We start from the raw sequence: 16,348 nt of genomic DNA on the forward strand, positions 1-16,348 counted from the left end.
ATAAATTCAGCAGTTGCAAGATACAAAATCAACTCATGAAAATAAGTTGCTTTTCTACACACCAGCAATGAATAACCTGAAGACAAAATTAAGAAAAAAATTCCATTTACAACAGCATCAAAAAGAATAAAATGCTTAAGAATAAACTTAACCAAGGAAGCAAATAACCTGCGCACTGAAAGCTGTAAAACATGCTGACAGAAATCAAAGACACAATATAAGTGGGAGACATCCCATGTTCATGGATGGGAAGACTTAATATTGTTAAAATACTATCCTTAATATTAAGATAAAATATTACCCATAGCAATCTACAGACTTAATGCAATCTCTATCAAAATGCCAATGATGTTTTCTGCAGAAATAGAAAAACCCATCCTAAGATTTGTGTGGAATTTCAAATAGCCAAAACAATCTTGAAAAAGAACAATATTGGAGAATTCATACTTCTTGATTTCAAAACTTGCTACAAAGTTACATTAATCACAACAGTGCAATACTGATGTAAGGACATTAATATAGACCAGTGAAATAGAACAGAGAGAACAGAAATAAATCATCGCATATACTGTTAAAACATTTTTGACAAGGGTGCCAAGATCATTCAACGGGGAAAGGGCAGTCTTTTTCAACAAATGACCCAGGGAAAACTGAATAACTACAGGCAAAAGCTGGACTCCTATACTATATACAAAACTTAACAAAAAATAGATCAAAGATCTAAATATAAGCACTAAAACTATAAACTTCTTAGGTGAAAATCTTTATGACATTGGAATAGGCAATGATCTCTTGGCTATGACACCAAAAACATAGGCAACAACAGTAACAAAAAAGATAAACTAGATTTCATCAAAATTAAAAACTTATATATCAAAGGATACTATCAACAGAATGAATACCTATAGAATGGGAGAAAAATTTACATTCTGATAAGGGATTATATCCAGAACATATAAAGAACTCTTACAACTCAACAACAAAAATATAAGCAGCTCAATTCAAAAATAGCTTTGCAAAGTACTTGATACATATTTCTCCATAGAAGATATTAAAATGGCCAATTAAGTGAAGAGATAGTCATCACTAGCAATTAGGGAGGAGAATGCAATGGCAACCCACTCCAGTACTCTTGCCTGGAAAATCCCATGGATGGAGGAGCCTGGTAGGCTGTAGTCCATGGGGTTGCTAAGAGTCGGACATGACTGAGCTACTTCACTTTCACTTTTCACTTTCATGCATTGGAGAAGGAAATGGCAACCCACTCCAGGGTTCTTGCCTAGAGAATCCCAGGGACGGGGGAGCCTGGTGGGCTGCCGTCCATGGGGTCGCACAGAGTCGGACACGACTGAAACGACTTAGCAGCAGCAGCAGCAGCAATTAGGGAAATGCAAATCAAAATCTCAGTGGGATACCACTTCATATCCATTAGAATGGCTATTATAAAAAATATTAATAATAACAAAAATAACAAGCATTTGTGAATATATGGAGAAAATTGTAACTTATGCATTGTTGTGGGCACATACAATCAAGCAACTTCTGTGGAAAACAGTGTGATGAGTCCTCAAAAAACTAAATGTAGAATTATTTATAATAATTCCACTCCTAAATATATACTCAAACAAACTGAAAGCATGGACTCAAACAGATATTTGTACACTGATGTTCTTAGAAGCACTATTCACAATAGCTGGAAAGTAGAAACAATCCAAATGACATCAATGGATAAACAGTGAATAGATAAATGAAATACAGTATGTGCATATAATTTGGCCATTATTCCACCTTAAAAAAAGGAATTCTGAGACATGCTAAACATGAATGAACCCTGAAAGCATGCTAAACAAGCCAGACACAAATTACAATTATTATATGACTCCACTTACATAAGATACCTAGAAACAGGCACATTTATAGAGACAGAAAACAGAGGTTGCCAGGGCCTGGAAGGAGAGAAAATGGGGAGTTATTGTCCAATGGTTACAGAGTTTACAAAGCTTTTGTTTGAGATGATTAAAAGTTTGGAAAAGGATAGTAATGGTGTGCACAACATTGTGAATTTTATTAATGCCAATGAAATGTATACTTAAAATGGTAAATGTTATATGTATTTTCCCACAGTTTTGAAAAAAAAATGGAAAAATTTTCCCAATATGATAAACTGGATCTACAAAAAACTTAGAACAAACATCATACTTAATGGTGAAACATTGAAAGTTTTTGCAATACCAGAATCAAAATAAGGATGCCCGCTATTACCACATCTATGTAGTATTATTCTGGAAGACTGAGCCATTGCAATAAGGCAAGAAAAAATACATAAATATTGTAAAGGAAGATATAAAATTGTCATTATTAATTGAAAACATGATTGTGCAGGTTAAAAAAAATCAAAGTAATAAGTAAATTTAACAAAGATTGTTGGATACAGGTCAATATTTTAAAAATCAGTGGTACCTCTATATGCCAGAAACAAATAATTAGAAATGAAAAAAACCTTTAAATATCACTTGTAATAGTATCAAAAGCATAAAACATATAGAAATCAATCTAATAAAAGAAGTATAAGAGTTCTATGTGCTCAGTCACTTCAGTCGTATCTGACTCTTTGTGACCCCATGGACTGTAGCCACCAGGCTTCTCTGTCCATAGGATTTTCCTGGCAAGAATACTGGAGTGGGTTGCCATGCCTTCCTCCAGGGGACCTTCCCGACCCAGGGATTGAAACTGCGTCTCCTGCACTGCAGGCAGGTTCTTTATCACTGGGCCACCAGAGAAGCCGCAAGACCTCTACACAGACAACGAAGAAACATTCTTGAAAGAGACTTATTAAGACCTGGGGAAAATGGAGGAGTGTATTTTATTCATGGATCAGAAATTCAGTATTATAAAGACGTCAATTTTCCTCAAACTGATCTACATATTGTTGATACAGTCTCAATCTAATCTCAGCAGAGTCTTTGTGGAATTTCGAAAGTTGATTCTAAAGTCATACGGAAATGCAAAGAGCCAAAATGAAGAATAAAGCTAGAAAATTTATACTAGTTACATAAAGCTAGTCATTATATTATAGCATTTGTACTGCTAAAAGTAGTCATATATACCCAAAAGAATTGCATGTATATATATATATATATATACACCAAAAGACACATAACAAATAATCCTAACAGACTTTTCCATAATAGCCAAAAACTGGAAGTAACCCCATTGTCCATCAACAATAGAATGGGTAAATTGTGGTGTGTTCACACAACGGAAACTTATACAGTAATGAGAACAAACGAATGTAACTATACACAGCATGATGAACCTCACAAATAAGTTGAGCAGAAGAAAACATCGCCAAGAGAAAATATCGTGTGACTAAATTTCCATGAAGTTCAATATACACAAAAATGAGTGCATGCTATTAGAAGCCAGGATAGAAGTTACCTTTGGCTAATGACAGAACTGCTTCTGTTAATTTCTTTTTTCTTGGTTTGCATGGCAGTTACAGGGAAGGGGCCGCTTTGTGATAATTCCAGCTATACGTGTATTATTTGTACCCTTTTTCGTAAGTGTTATACTTCAATTAGAAAGCTGACTAAAAATATTCCAGTTGACTTGGGAGCAACATTAATGCTACTAACCACTGAACTGCCTGCCTCTTTTTGCTCTGCTACTGTGGGAGTACTATGCCAGCGGGCACAGAGAAAAGCCACAGCCTCTCAGCAAGGGCACCTCTTCCCCCATGAAGCCTTCCAAGACTACCCTCTCATCCCAACCCAGATGCCGCCCCCACCTCCTTTGAACCTACAAAGCTTTTCTCATAGGTGTAATAGCTACTCCTGGCACCCTCAGGTAGCCTGCAAGACTGTGAGTTTCCAAGACGCAGGAGCTAAGACTAACAGTGGCATAAAAGTTTAACAGTAACCTACAAGTAACTAACAGTAGCATTTCTTGAACATTTACTACATGGCAGGCATATTTTCTAAGTATTTTACAGGCAATAATTCATTTAATTCTCCCAATAACCCTTTTACGTAGGTTCTATTACTATCCTGATTTTCTAGATGAGAAAACTAAAGAACAGGATGATTCAAGTGCTGAAGGTCACACAACGAATCATTGGAAGAGCTAGGATTTGAACCTGGATGGTCTGGCTCAGAGATAGAAATACTCTCCTGGTTTAAGCAATGGGCCCGAAGATGAAGGCTGGTGCTTGTAGCTCTGGCCACACACACCCAGATCAGACACAAAGGAGAAGGTGCTCCCCATACTGTCCAGGCAGGCAAATGTGTCTATGAGTCTGTGCAGAGAGGTGTGTGTGTACATGGAGGTGCACCACCTTTTTTTTTTTTTTGGTCCCCTTCCTTGCGGTACCACCTCTTAAAGGCCTAGTTTTCAGAGGGCAGCTGGAAGGTCTAGGTCACTGGGCCCAGGCTCCTAAGTCTGAGGAAGCAGGCTAAGGCCAGAGCGTGGTTTTGGAGGAAAGTCCCTTTCCAGTCCTGGGGAAGAGGGCCTGACCTCCTCAGGGGTCAGGTCCTTGCTGACAGCACTTAGGACCAAGGAGGTGCAGGCTGGGGCTCCTGCTCTGGTCCCAGGTATTGGCCAGGGCCCCTCTGCTTCCCACCCCCAGGCCAGGGGTCTGGAAACAGCTCCTCGGAAGGGAAAGCCAGGTAAAGTCAGTCTCTTCTGGGAATGGACTCCAGCATCTCACCTCTTTCTCTGCCCCTCACCCCACACACTGTTCAACCAGCTTCTCCTCGGGTCTGCCCTTCTGCTCTCCTGCTGCAGTTCAAGCTCATTTCCTTCTGCTTGGTCCTAAAACGGCCCCCATATCTGCCCAGAGATCTTCTTTGCTTCAGCGGGAGCTATGGGAGCTAGAAAGGCTCCTCTGTGCCAGGTCTGGGTGGCTGTAAATGGGCTCCAGTGACAAACACTTAAAAATGACAGACCCCACAGCATCAGAAGAGAAAGTCAGGGCTGCCAACCCCCAACTTACATCAAACGGTGCTCCCCTTGTCAGAGGCTGAAACCTTGGGATGCCATACCGTCCTGGCCCAGAAGCCTGTATTGTCCATGGTGGCCAGAAACGGCCCAGAGAGGGGGCCACCTTGACAAAGGTGACACAGAGGCCAGGAGCAGGCCCACCCAGTTCAGCAAACAGACCTGGAAAGCAGGCCTGAAAGGCAGGGCACCGGAGAAGGCCCAACCTCACATTCCGCTTCTGCTAAGGAACACGCTGGTGACCAGCACACCTGCGTGAGTGCACGCACGCGTCCACGTGCACGCCCGCGCGCCTAGGCTCGCCCCCGACCACGCATGCGCCCACGCACATGGCCAAGGCCAGCTGGGTCAAAACCAGAAGGAGAATGAGCTGCTAGTACAAAGAACTTCTGAGCTGGAGAGCTGAAAGGAGAGCGGGAAGGAAAAGAAGTCCCTGTTTCTCCACTGGGCCTTTCGCTCTCCCCTCTGCCCTCGCCCGACACCCTGGCCACCCGTGGCGGCTCCCCAGGAAGCTGTGAACCACACAGGTGCAATGAGGTCACCTAGTTAACAGCCTCTCTTCCGCTGTATTATTCATGGGCTCCCTTCTTCCGGCCCGAGCTCCAGTTTCCAACAGTCCTCAGGCTCGGCTTGGCAGGTCAGCCAGCCTGGCAGGTCTAGCCTGCTGCAACCCCCACTCTTTACACCCCATGCCCTTCCTGTCTCCTTCCCAGGACGCAGCCACCCCTGTGCTAACTCGGCCCCCAGCTGTGACACAACACACTTTGGATGAAGGGGAGAGCTTCGGTGAGGAAGAGCAGAGAAGGAAAACTTTAGCTGGGGCAGACATGAGATGCTGACGTTCCCAAAGGGGGCTATAGGGCACTCTGTCTCTCTCTTTCTCTCTCACACACACACATGCACACACACACACACATCAGATTGGCCCAAATATGGTACTCTGAATAGTTGCGAAACTCTTGGACTTTCTGTGCCTTGCACAGCGCCCACAAACAGTAGTCCCTTGATTTGTTGACTTACACACTTTCCCCGAAGAGGGGTGTCAAGTTGCTGGAGTGGACATAAGCCATCGAGCCATTCACTGCTGTTGGAATTTAGAGGTGTTTGTGATATTTACATATCTATCTGCATATCTCTTGTAAATCCTGCATAGTTCAAGTCATTAATGCATAATGACAACTCAAAAATATTTATTTACTGAGCTGTCTGTATATCACAATTCATTTAGCCAAGTACCTTCCTATATCTCACAAGAGCCCCTTCCTCCCCGAATCAAGGGTCAGAAGCGTTTTTCCTTCTGCTGAGAACACTGTGGCTCAGAGGATGAAAGCACTTGAGCCAATGTAAGAACAGTCATACAGTCTTCCCAAGCCTGCCACAGGCATCTTTCTTCACTGTTCACACATATTCTCCTGCCTCATAGTTACCATAGGTACAGCACCACAAGGAAACTACAAGATGAATCCATGGTCCTCTAGTCACTCAGGTCAGGACCCAGAGTCCAGGCCAGGATTAAAGTTTGGCCAGAAATACTGAGGGCAGTTCACCGGCAACCTGGCCAACAGCAGCGGGAAGGTGTGGGGCAGAGATTAAACCACAAAAGTCATTGCATTCGACCCCCCTGGTTTTACAGCTGAGGTCAGGCTGGGGTCTCCAGTCTAGGCAAGAGCAGAGAGCACTGACATGCCTGGCCTTCCCACATGGGGCAACCTGATCCAAGCAGAGGACCTGTAGTCTAAGCTGGTGAGCTGTCCCCCTCATTTACTCCCATGGATGTTAAATCACTACCCAGCCCTGCTTTTAAATGCCTGGGTGCTGTAGGCACCTGAGTGTCCAACCCCAGGGCAGAGTCAATCACAGGTAAAGTCCACATGGCAATACACACACCTGACGGGCCTGGATTGAAAGTCCATACCTGTCACTGCCTCTGTGCAGACCCAGCGGGGCTCACTTGTCTTTTCCAGACACAGTTTCCATCTGTCTAAGCAGGGATCTGGCTCTAGCCCTCTCTAAGAACAGTACAGTGAGAAGAACATAGTAAGGATTAAGCACTCAGACTGCCTTGGGCAAATGACACCCCACTGCCTACTAACTCTGTGACTCTGGGTAAATTGTTTCACCTCTCTGTGCCTGACTTCTCATCTGTAAACTACAACCAGCAGAAGTCCCTGTCTCATTCAGTTGTTGTCAGGACTAAGCAAGGGGTTTTATATGAAGTGCCAAGCCCAGGGGCTGTCACACAGTAAGTGTTTAATAAGTGTTTCCTGATGTTACTTCATCCCTGAAACTCTACATTTATGACAAAGATCATATATCAACTGGCCATCTGTGGGCTACATGCAGGTTACATGAGGGCCTTTCCCAACAATATATATTTCTCAACAATAATATATATACACAAGGGTGGAGCATCACCGACTCAATGGACACAGTTTGAGTAAACTCCAGGAGTTGGTGATGGACAGGGAGGCCTGGCATACCGCAGTCCATGGGGTTCCAAAGAGTTGGACATGACTGAGTGACTGAAATGAACTGAACTGGGAGCCACTGACAGACCCCGGAGGCCTAAAACAGTGTCCGACACGCAATAGGGGCTCAATAAAAATTTGACCAATGAATGAATGGCTTCATGGTGTTTTTAAATACTTGAATTGGTTGCTAACATTTGAAATACAATTTTGTAGTTTTTAAATCTAGATTTCCAGAGAATTTTGAGAAGTCATAGTGTCTAACCACACTAATCGTGCTTGCTGCTTTATAACCACAGGCAAAAACCGTAGCAGTGGTGCCCCCTTTTACATGCGGCTGCTGCTGCTAAGTCACATCAGTTGTGTCCGACTCTGTGCGACCCCACAGACAGCAGCCTACCAGGCTCTGCCGTCCCTGGGATTCTCCAGGCAAGAACACTGGAGTGGGTTGCCATTTCCTTCTCCAATGCATGAAAGTGAAAAGTGAAAGTAAAGTTGCTCAGTCATGTCTGACTCAGCGACCCCATGGACTGCAGCCCACCAGGCTCCTCCATCCTTGGGATTTTCCAGGCAAGAGTACTGGAGTGGGTTGCCATTGCCTTCTCCGTTACATGGGGCAAGCATGTGCAATTTGCCCAGTGTCCGCATAGCCAGCCTGACTCTCTTACACCAGCTGCCCAGACAGACTGGACGTTGCGGGCACCTGAATGTTCACCCTGGCCCAGGTCAATCAGGTAAAGTCCAGACAGCAAGGAGGGTCTGCATTTACCCAGCCCCAGAGCGCTCTGTCCATGGCACTTCTTGCAAGCCCCAAGGTCCCCTCCCAGTCCTCCCCCCATCTCAGTCCAGCAGGAAAAAAATGGGCCTTCAGGTCTGCTAAGCACCAGAAGCACCCTGGCATCCAAGCCCCGCTACTTTGGACGGGCCAGACCCTCTCCTCCAGAGGACACACCCCAGCTGCTCCAGGCTGCCCCAACTTCCTCAGCTTTCCAAGCCAATGTCCTCCTTGCTTGGAAAACTCCCAAGTGTAAAAAGCAGCAGAAAGATGAACTTAATCCTTATCTTTCTCTTAGAAAGTATGCATAGAAAATGCGACACACACATATACACACACAGAGAGGGAGAGAGATAAGGTGCTTTCCTGAAACACTGCTAGCAGTTCCAGGCCCCCTCTACTTGGGTCTTCTAAGGAGAGGGGATATTTAATCCCATGCTTGGTAACCAAGGTGCTGTGGGATACTGGGGGGACTGCCTGAGGACACCCGGGCCCCTCCCCACCTTCCCCTCCCCTCCCCAGCCCTGCCAGGGCTCAGGTCCATGGAGACAGACCACATCTTCCCATTCTCCAGGAAGCCTTCCCCAACTCCTCTGTCTTCTGCCTTTAGCATGTCATTGATCCTCTGTGTTCTCTGTAGCTCTCCTGACCATCTGTAATTGTCTGGAGTGTGCATTTATCATCTATCTCCCCCAGTTCAGTACAGTAGCCACCAGCCACACACAGCCAATGGGCACTTGAAATGTGCTGAGTCCAGCTGAGAAGTGCTATAAATGCGAAACACATACAAAATTCCAAAGTCTTAATTAAAAAAAAAAAAAAGAATGTAAAAGATCTCATTAATAGTTTGTTATATTGATTATTGCTAAATGGTAATTTTTGGATACACTGGGTTAAATAAAATAGATTATCAAAAATAACTTCATCTATTTCTTTCCATTTTTTAAAATAGCTACCAGAAAATTTAAAACCATGTATGTGACTTGCATGTGTGGCTTGAATTGTATTTCTATTGAACAGCACTGCTGTAGATGCTCAGCATAAATCCACAATCACTAGATAAGCCTGGTACACAGGTGATGCTCAGTATTGGTTGACCAAATGGCTAAATGAAAGGTCTCCCCAACAGTGGATATGGGACCCTAAAACACAAAGGAAGGACCTCCTGCCCCACTGTCCAACACATGCTGGTTTTTCTGTGGCAATCTACCCATGCCTCTCCTAAAACAAAGCCTTGGGCCTCTGTAGAAGGGACAGAGAGAGGCCTGGCTTCTGTCACCACCAGTCCCTGAAGATAGCAGCTCTTCTGGCCCCAGGAGAAAAGGTCAAAATTAGTCTCCTCCCAGGGCAAGGGCAGGTGAGAGCCAGAGAAGGGATGCAGAGGGCTGGAGAGTGAAGCCCTGGGTAAGCCCTGGGCAGGATGACAAGTCTCTTATCTCTGTAGCAAAGAGCAGAAGAGGGGCAGAGCTAACAGGAAGCCCTTGGAGGGACCCAGCCCACCCTGAAGCCAGGAAAAGCCAGCATTTCTTGGGGACAGGACCAGCACTACAGATGAAGACCCAGACATAATCCCAGCCACCCCTTTTGTTTTCTCTCCCTTCCCTCCCTTCCTCTCTCTCTTTCGCTCTCCTCTATTTCCCTCCCTTGATTTCACTGGCTCCCAAATTACAGCCTTCCTTTCAGAAACAGACACAATCAAGGTGGTACACAGGGCCCTTGTCACAAATGGCTTTGCAGGTCCTCTCCAAATGGAGCATGGCCTTTAAAGAGGAAGGCAGCACTGCTAACAGCCTGTCCTGGGGAAGATGCATCTTCAGGAAGGACTCCCTCCCTCTTAGGTTGATCAGCTTGCAGGAGGCTCTGGGTGACTATGATTGCAGGGTCAGGCCCTGGCTGCCAGGGACCAAGAGATGACGGTCTGCCTGGCCTCATGCTGGGGTGGAAGTAGCCGGGCTCTGCCCTTGATTAGCCGCTGCCCAGGCCCACCTCACCCCAGGAGAGGGTCTAGAAGCAGCCCACTCCCTGACTGTGGGCCTCAGTTTCTGCACCTGTAACGTGGTACATGGTACATCCAGCTAGTTTCTAAGGACATTTCTAGCCCTTGGCATAGATGTCACAAACTCACATGGCTAAAGGGGCCAGGATGTAGTGTAAATAAATGGGGTCAGATGTGAGGCAACAGGGAATGGTGGAGACTGTGGAGAACTGAAGGCTATCAGCACGCCTACAAAACCCACGTGCTAACAGAAGCCGGAGCGAAATCAAGATAGTGGCTACTTCAGTGAATATAATGAAAAACTAAACAGTCTCTAAAAGTAATGCTATAGAAAACTCTGTAATTACATTACTTGATTACAATATGCTATTACATAAAATAAGAGTATCACACACACACACACAAAGAGCAGGAGATGGCCTGAGGGAGCCTCGTCAAGCCACCAAGGATGCATCAGATCCAGCTGGGGTTACACACGTGCACACATATGCAAAAACCCATCACTTTCATTGAAGATCTGTTTACTTTATTGTATGTATATAACCCTCAAAGCATGTTTTAAATAAAAATATAAATAAATAAAAGGGGGTGGCTGCAACTCAGCCCTAACCAATTACTGTCAATTGGGAACACAGACCCAGTATTGCCTGTTCTAGCCAGATATGCCAGAAATCTAGCTCTTTATTACAAAAATGCCATTTTTTAATGTTGCTAACAATTAATGCAAAATGAAAAACCACAACCACACATGCATACATCCTCAGGCAGAACTCGATTTAAGAACTTATAGATTGTCCAACTCTCAAAATAAGGGGAGGTTTCACCTCTTTGCTGGAATACAATGTGCCTAACACATGACTGAATCAAAAAGGGATAATAAAAAAGCTACCTCATTCTGCATGTGTACCATGTGCCAGGCCCTGCACAAAAGGCTTTCTGTAGAGTTTCCTTCTTATTAATGCTGAAAGCAAGCCTGCAGTGTCATTGGAAATTATTCCCATTCAACCACTGAGAAAACTAAGGCCTGGGTAAGGCCTTAGCCTTAGCTCAGGAATGGAAGCTCTATCTGCCTCCAAGCTGCTTCACAAAGATCAGGAAGGGAACAGGTTTATGATCATAATAATAACCAGCTCTTGCATGAGCTGTCAGACTCTGCAAAGGAAAGATCAGAACTACAAACGCTAAGCCTGAGCCTGCTGTGTCACTCTCGGTGTCACCGCCTGAGGGCCCTGGGGCTGGGGACAGACGTCGGAGAGCCCCGAGCCCCCAGCAATTCACGGAGCCTCGCAGACTGTCACTGCTGAAGGGAGACAGAGCCCCAGGAGCATGACTGTTGAGGGCCAGATACATAGCCAGAAAGCAGCAGCAGCAGCAGCAGCCCGTACCACTCCCCAGGACAGAACCAGATTACATTTCACAATGAAAGACTAGAAAGCTATCTCCATGTGGCTACTTCTTAAATATGCCAGGTTTCTCACTGTCACCCTTCTAGTCAATAGCGTTGGTAAGAGCATGCATTTTCTGCCTTATGGAATTCAATAAAGCTATTTTCATATTGAACCAAAATAAATATGCTTCTATTTATCTCCATAAATGCTCTAATTCTTCTGAATTGACTCTTCTGCACAAATGATCACTCACCACCCTTGTAGATAGTCAAATCAAGATATGGAAATTTCCAGCACTCCAAAAGCAACCCTTGAGCCCTAGTCATCACACCCTGGAGTAACCACGATTCTGACTTCTGTCATATAAGTGGGTTTTGCCTACAGTTGTGCCTTTTACTTGGAACCTGTGCTTTTCTATCCTCCACAGTCCCCACCACGCCCTGTCGTCTTACATTTGATGCTGCTTTACTCTCTTCCCAGCCCCTCTAGGCACATGAGTTTCTGCCTCTACTCCAAAGGCATTTGCCCAGAGCCCAGGATACAGCAAGATGGGCGCTAGCTGCCCAGTCTGAACGGAATCAATGTGAATAGTTAAAACCGGTTATAGGCATACTAGATGCCAATGTAATAGCCACTGAGTCAATGGACAGTGATTAAGCATCGGTCCCTGCGGATACAAGGAAGAATAAGATACAACTCATGCTGAAAGAGCCCACTGTCTAGTGAGAGACCAGACCACTGCAGAGTAGGGCGAAGTGTGATGTTAGGGCCAGGAGTGAGGAAGACACAGCCGGGGAGTTAACCGCCCCTCCCACCCACCTGACTCATGGTACTGTCCACACTGGTGCAGGAGGCTGGAGCCCAGAAGAGCCTGTTCCCCTCCCCACTTCTCTTCCACTGGAGGCAAAATAGCTCCATTCTGAAATAACCCATCCAGCAGGGTCCAACTCACAAATAATTTTGCACACCAATTAAATGGACAAATAGGATTACCTGGGGCCAAGAAAAACTCAAATCAAGGCTCAAAAATAATTTTTTAAAAAATGAACAAAGATGTTAAACTAATTTGCTAAAAAAAAAAAATCACCTTCACGTTTTAAAACAATGAATTTTGTTTAAAAGCTGAGGGTTCTAGGAAACAATAAGACTTATTGACCAAGTTGTTTTTGAACTCACGGATGAAGGTATCTTTCACATGACTGTCACTGTCTGTTAGTTCTATGACCATGCCAACCCACGTTCTCCCACAGCTCCCCCCGGCCACTCTGCCTCCTGGCAAAAAGGCCAGCACAGAGGAAGGACAGTCCTCTTAAGTAGGTCTAGGGTGCATGAGTCATGCCATAATCTTTCACCTGTGATACCGTTGGCCCCACCGAGGCTCTGAAGCCCTCAGATCCCCAGTCTCAGGCCAGCCTTGCTGGCGTCGGGGTCACCATTATTCCTCCAGAGGACCAAGAGTGGTGACTTGAACCATGCCTTGGCATCATCCTGTTTCTTGGGCCTAGGGGCCTCCCAGGGCACTGGGTGGCAGAAATGGGGTGTCCGGCCTGGGCTGGTGGCAGGGGTAATTAAGAGTGGAGCTTGGCTGGCATCCTATCTTCTGCTGACTGCCCCAAATTAGCATTTCTGCAGCTCCCTCTGCATAAATCCTGAAGGCCATGGAGAGGTGTGATTGATGGGTCATTCCATTCATTTGGGAGGGACAGATGAAGTGGAGGACAGTTCCTTAATTCTTTCTCCTTAAGGGACAGCATCGACCCAACCCCAGGCCTCCTAGAGGCAGAGCAGTTTATCCAGCTTCCAAAAACCCTGCCCCTTCCGCCCACTTCCTACTGCCCATATGCAGCACACATGGCAGTACTTTAATTACACAGAAAACTGAACTGCTACTTGAATCTGTCTAAAGATGCCCAAAACACAGTTACCCTCCTGGCACTAGCAGGGAATACCCTTAAGGAGCCAGCAGTGGACAATTAATCCAACCCTACCATAAATGTCCAGGAAAAGAAGTTCCAGTCTCAATCTCATTTTCAAACCTACATTCTTATCCAGTGACCTTTTTGACACTCTTTCACCAAGGGCTGTGAAATGCTCATTCCTGAGAAGGTTCTGTGGAGCAGGGCTTCTTAAACTTTACTGATAAAACAAACCTCTCAAAGATCTTGTGAAACACAGATTCTGATTCAAGAAGTCAGGGGTGGGGTGCAAGAGTCTGCTTTCTCACAAGTTCCTAGGTGATGCTGATGCCGCAGGTCCACAGGCCACATTCAGAGTAGCAAGGCTCTACTAGACCTTCACCTCCCAGAAGTATGTGCATTTTAAATTAGGGCTTCAGAAAGGCACCCTTCAAAATATTAAGCTCAAAGAAACGAACCTCAAATGGTGAGTTTGCAGGTAAGGTTGCTTGTTGGGCAGAGGAAATACCTGGGATGCAACCAGGACCATCCACTATCATAACCCTCAAATTAACCTCTTTGGTAAGCAGATGTGAGAAGCCCAGCTTTTTGAGGGGGTCAGGAAGGTGGAGGCAGACGTGTATGTTGGGGCTCAGCCCAGAGGAGGCCAGGATGTCAGTCAGCTCTGGGCCTCTCACACACTCATGAAGCTCTCCACCACCCAGAGCAGAGCCACCTGGCTCACACCAGTCACTTCTGTAGTGTCACCTTTCCAGCCCACAGGGTACTCTCCCTCTCTGCCATTCAGCCACTCTGCATTCCCACTCTCCCCCAGACAGCACCAAGTTCCCCCAGTTAAGGGGCCTCCTCCAAGCCCCTCCAGCGCAGAGTGACATCTGTTAACCCAGACTCAGGTGCTGACCACCATCACAGGTGCTGACCACAGCCAGTGCACTTACCCCTGCACCATGAACCAAACATTAACTCCAAGCCTGGTCTCCCCCATAAATGGGCTGACTCATCAGCACCTCTTTTCCTGGCCCCAGCCAGGCTTTTCCAGCCCACCCCACCCTGGGTAGCTTAATTCTCCCCTGGGCAACTGTCTGACTCCACCCAACACACACCCACACACATCCACCCCCCCCCACACACACACACACTCCCCCTGTGCCTCTCCAGCTTATTTCAAAATCCAATCCAAATTGGGGCGGGGGTACCTGCTAAGCGGCTGAAAGGTAAGGGTCAATGCTTTCTCTGGTATGAAGGCAAGGCGTGAAAAAAGAGTCAGGCGCTGCTCTCTGAATTACTGGGGAGGGTGGGGCGTGCTACTACCCAGGAAAGGCTAATTTGCCCCTAGTGGGCTGCTGACTGCACAAGGGCTGCGGGTTAGGGTCGCAGGGGGCGGTGGCCGGTGGCAAGGGCACAGGATCTCGGCTGGAGGCACGGAGGTAGCGGCTCTAGGTGCTGGCTCCGCGGGAAAGCAAGGCACTGAGTGCCCTCCGGCTGGTGCCGCCACCACCTTGGCACGCACGGGTTCTGCAGGCGTCCCGGGCTGACCTGCAGGGGAGACAGGGGCTGCGTTCCTGAGCGCAAGCCCCTGGGGATAACCAGCACTGCCGGTGGCCGGGGAAGGCAAAGCGCGAGCCGCATGCCTCGAGGGGTGCGCCTTCCCATGGCCCGCCCAGAGCTCGGAGGATGCAGGAGTCCTTTGGGGTCTCCGACGGGCACAGAGAGGTGATGAGGGGAGGGGAGAGCTACATGACTTAAGGTCCCTCCAGTGCCGACGCCTACCCCGCGGTGGGGGTGTGCCCCACCCCATCTCCACTGTCCAAAGGGGGATCCAGAGCGCAGAAGGAGACGAGATCGGACCCCAACGCCCTCTTTGCCCTCGAAATTCTCCCCACCCCAGACCCAGACCCTCTCTGAGGCGCAAAAAGCAAAGCGCACGAACGTTCCCGGGTCCAGGAAGCGAGGTGGGAAGTGGAGTGCCTTTCCTCCCAAGGCCAACGCGGAGGGAATTCGAGTTGCCAGGAATCAAAGTTGCCGCGCGTCCAGCCGCGGGCTGGGAGTGGGAAGCAGGATTCTGGCTGCGAGCCGGGGGTGGAAGGAGGCCCCGGGCGCCCGCCGAGGGCGATGGCCGTGCCGAGAACAAGTGGTTCGGCGGCTACGGTCGCGACCCCACAGCTCCAACTTTCCCACCGCGTGGCGGGTGAACGGCTCGGAGAAGGCGAGGGAAGCGGGGAGGGAAGGGGCGGTGCATGGCTCTTGGTACCGTGTGCATGTGCCGAGCGGCGCTGCGCCTGGGCTCTGCTCTCCTCCGGATCGGCCCCGGAAGGCCGCCTGCTCGAGTGCTGACCACCGCCGTGTCTCGCCGCCGGTGCGAAGGCTCATCCGCGGCGCGCTGGCCGCTCCTGGGTCCCCTTCGGCCGTCCGCTCGCTGTTGGCCGCTTGCCGGCCGCAACTTCAGGCGCGCCGCGGGCTCAGACGAGGCGCGCCCCAATCGTCCCGAAGCCCTGCACCTCGGCGCCCCATGCCCAGGGCCGGACCGCCCCGCCCCGCCGGGATCAGCGCCCGGCAGCCGTCGGACGCATCTTCTCACCGAGCATCGCGCACGCAGCCCGCGCCCCTCTTTCCGGAGCCGCCGCCGCGGCTCAAGTCCGCGATCAACTTTCCCTCGCTTCCTCCGCCCTGCTCGGCCCCCGCCACCCAGACCCCGCCTCCTGACGCTCCCTCCCTCACCTCCGCCTCGCCCAGCCCCTGCCCGCCCCGCCGCGCCCCGCCGCCCACCCTCCCACCACGGTGGGCGCCAGGATCCCTGAGCCCCCCACCCC

General features: G+C 48.0%; 1 protein-coding gene across 1 annotated transcript in view; it reads right to left on the reverse strand.

Moving 5' to 3' along the window:
* CDH23 (cadherin related 23) overlaps positions 1-16,130 on the reverse strand; it is a 431,691-nt gene extending 415,561 nt beyond the window's left edge. The window contains exon 1 of the mRNA XM_018042178.1: positions 15,790-16,130. The gene's annotated coding sequence lies outside the window, so the exon portion shown is untranslated. The remainder of the gene's footprint in view (positions 1-15,789) is intronic.

This window comes from Capra hircus, chromosome 28 (assembly GCF_001704415.2).
Source record: "Capra hircus breed San Clemente chromosome 28, ASM170441v1, whole genome shotgun sequence".
In the NCBI taxonomy this organism is placed as follows: Eukaryota; Metazoa; Chordata; class Mammalia; order Artiodactyla; family Bovidae; genus Capra; species Capra hircus.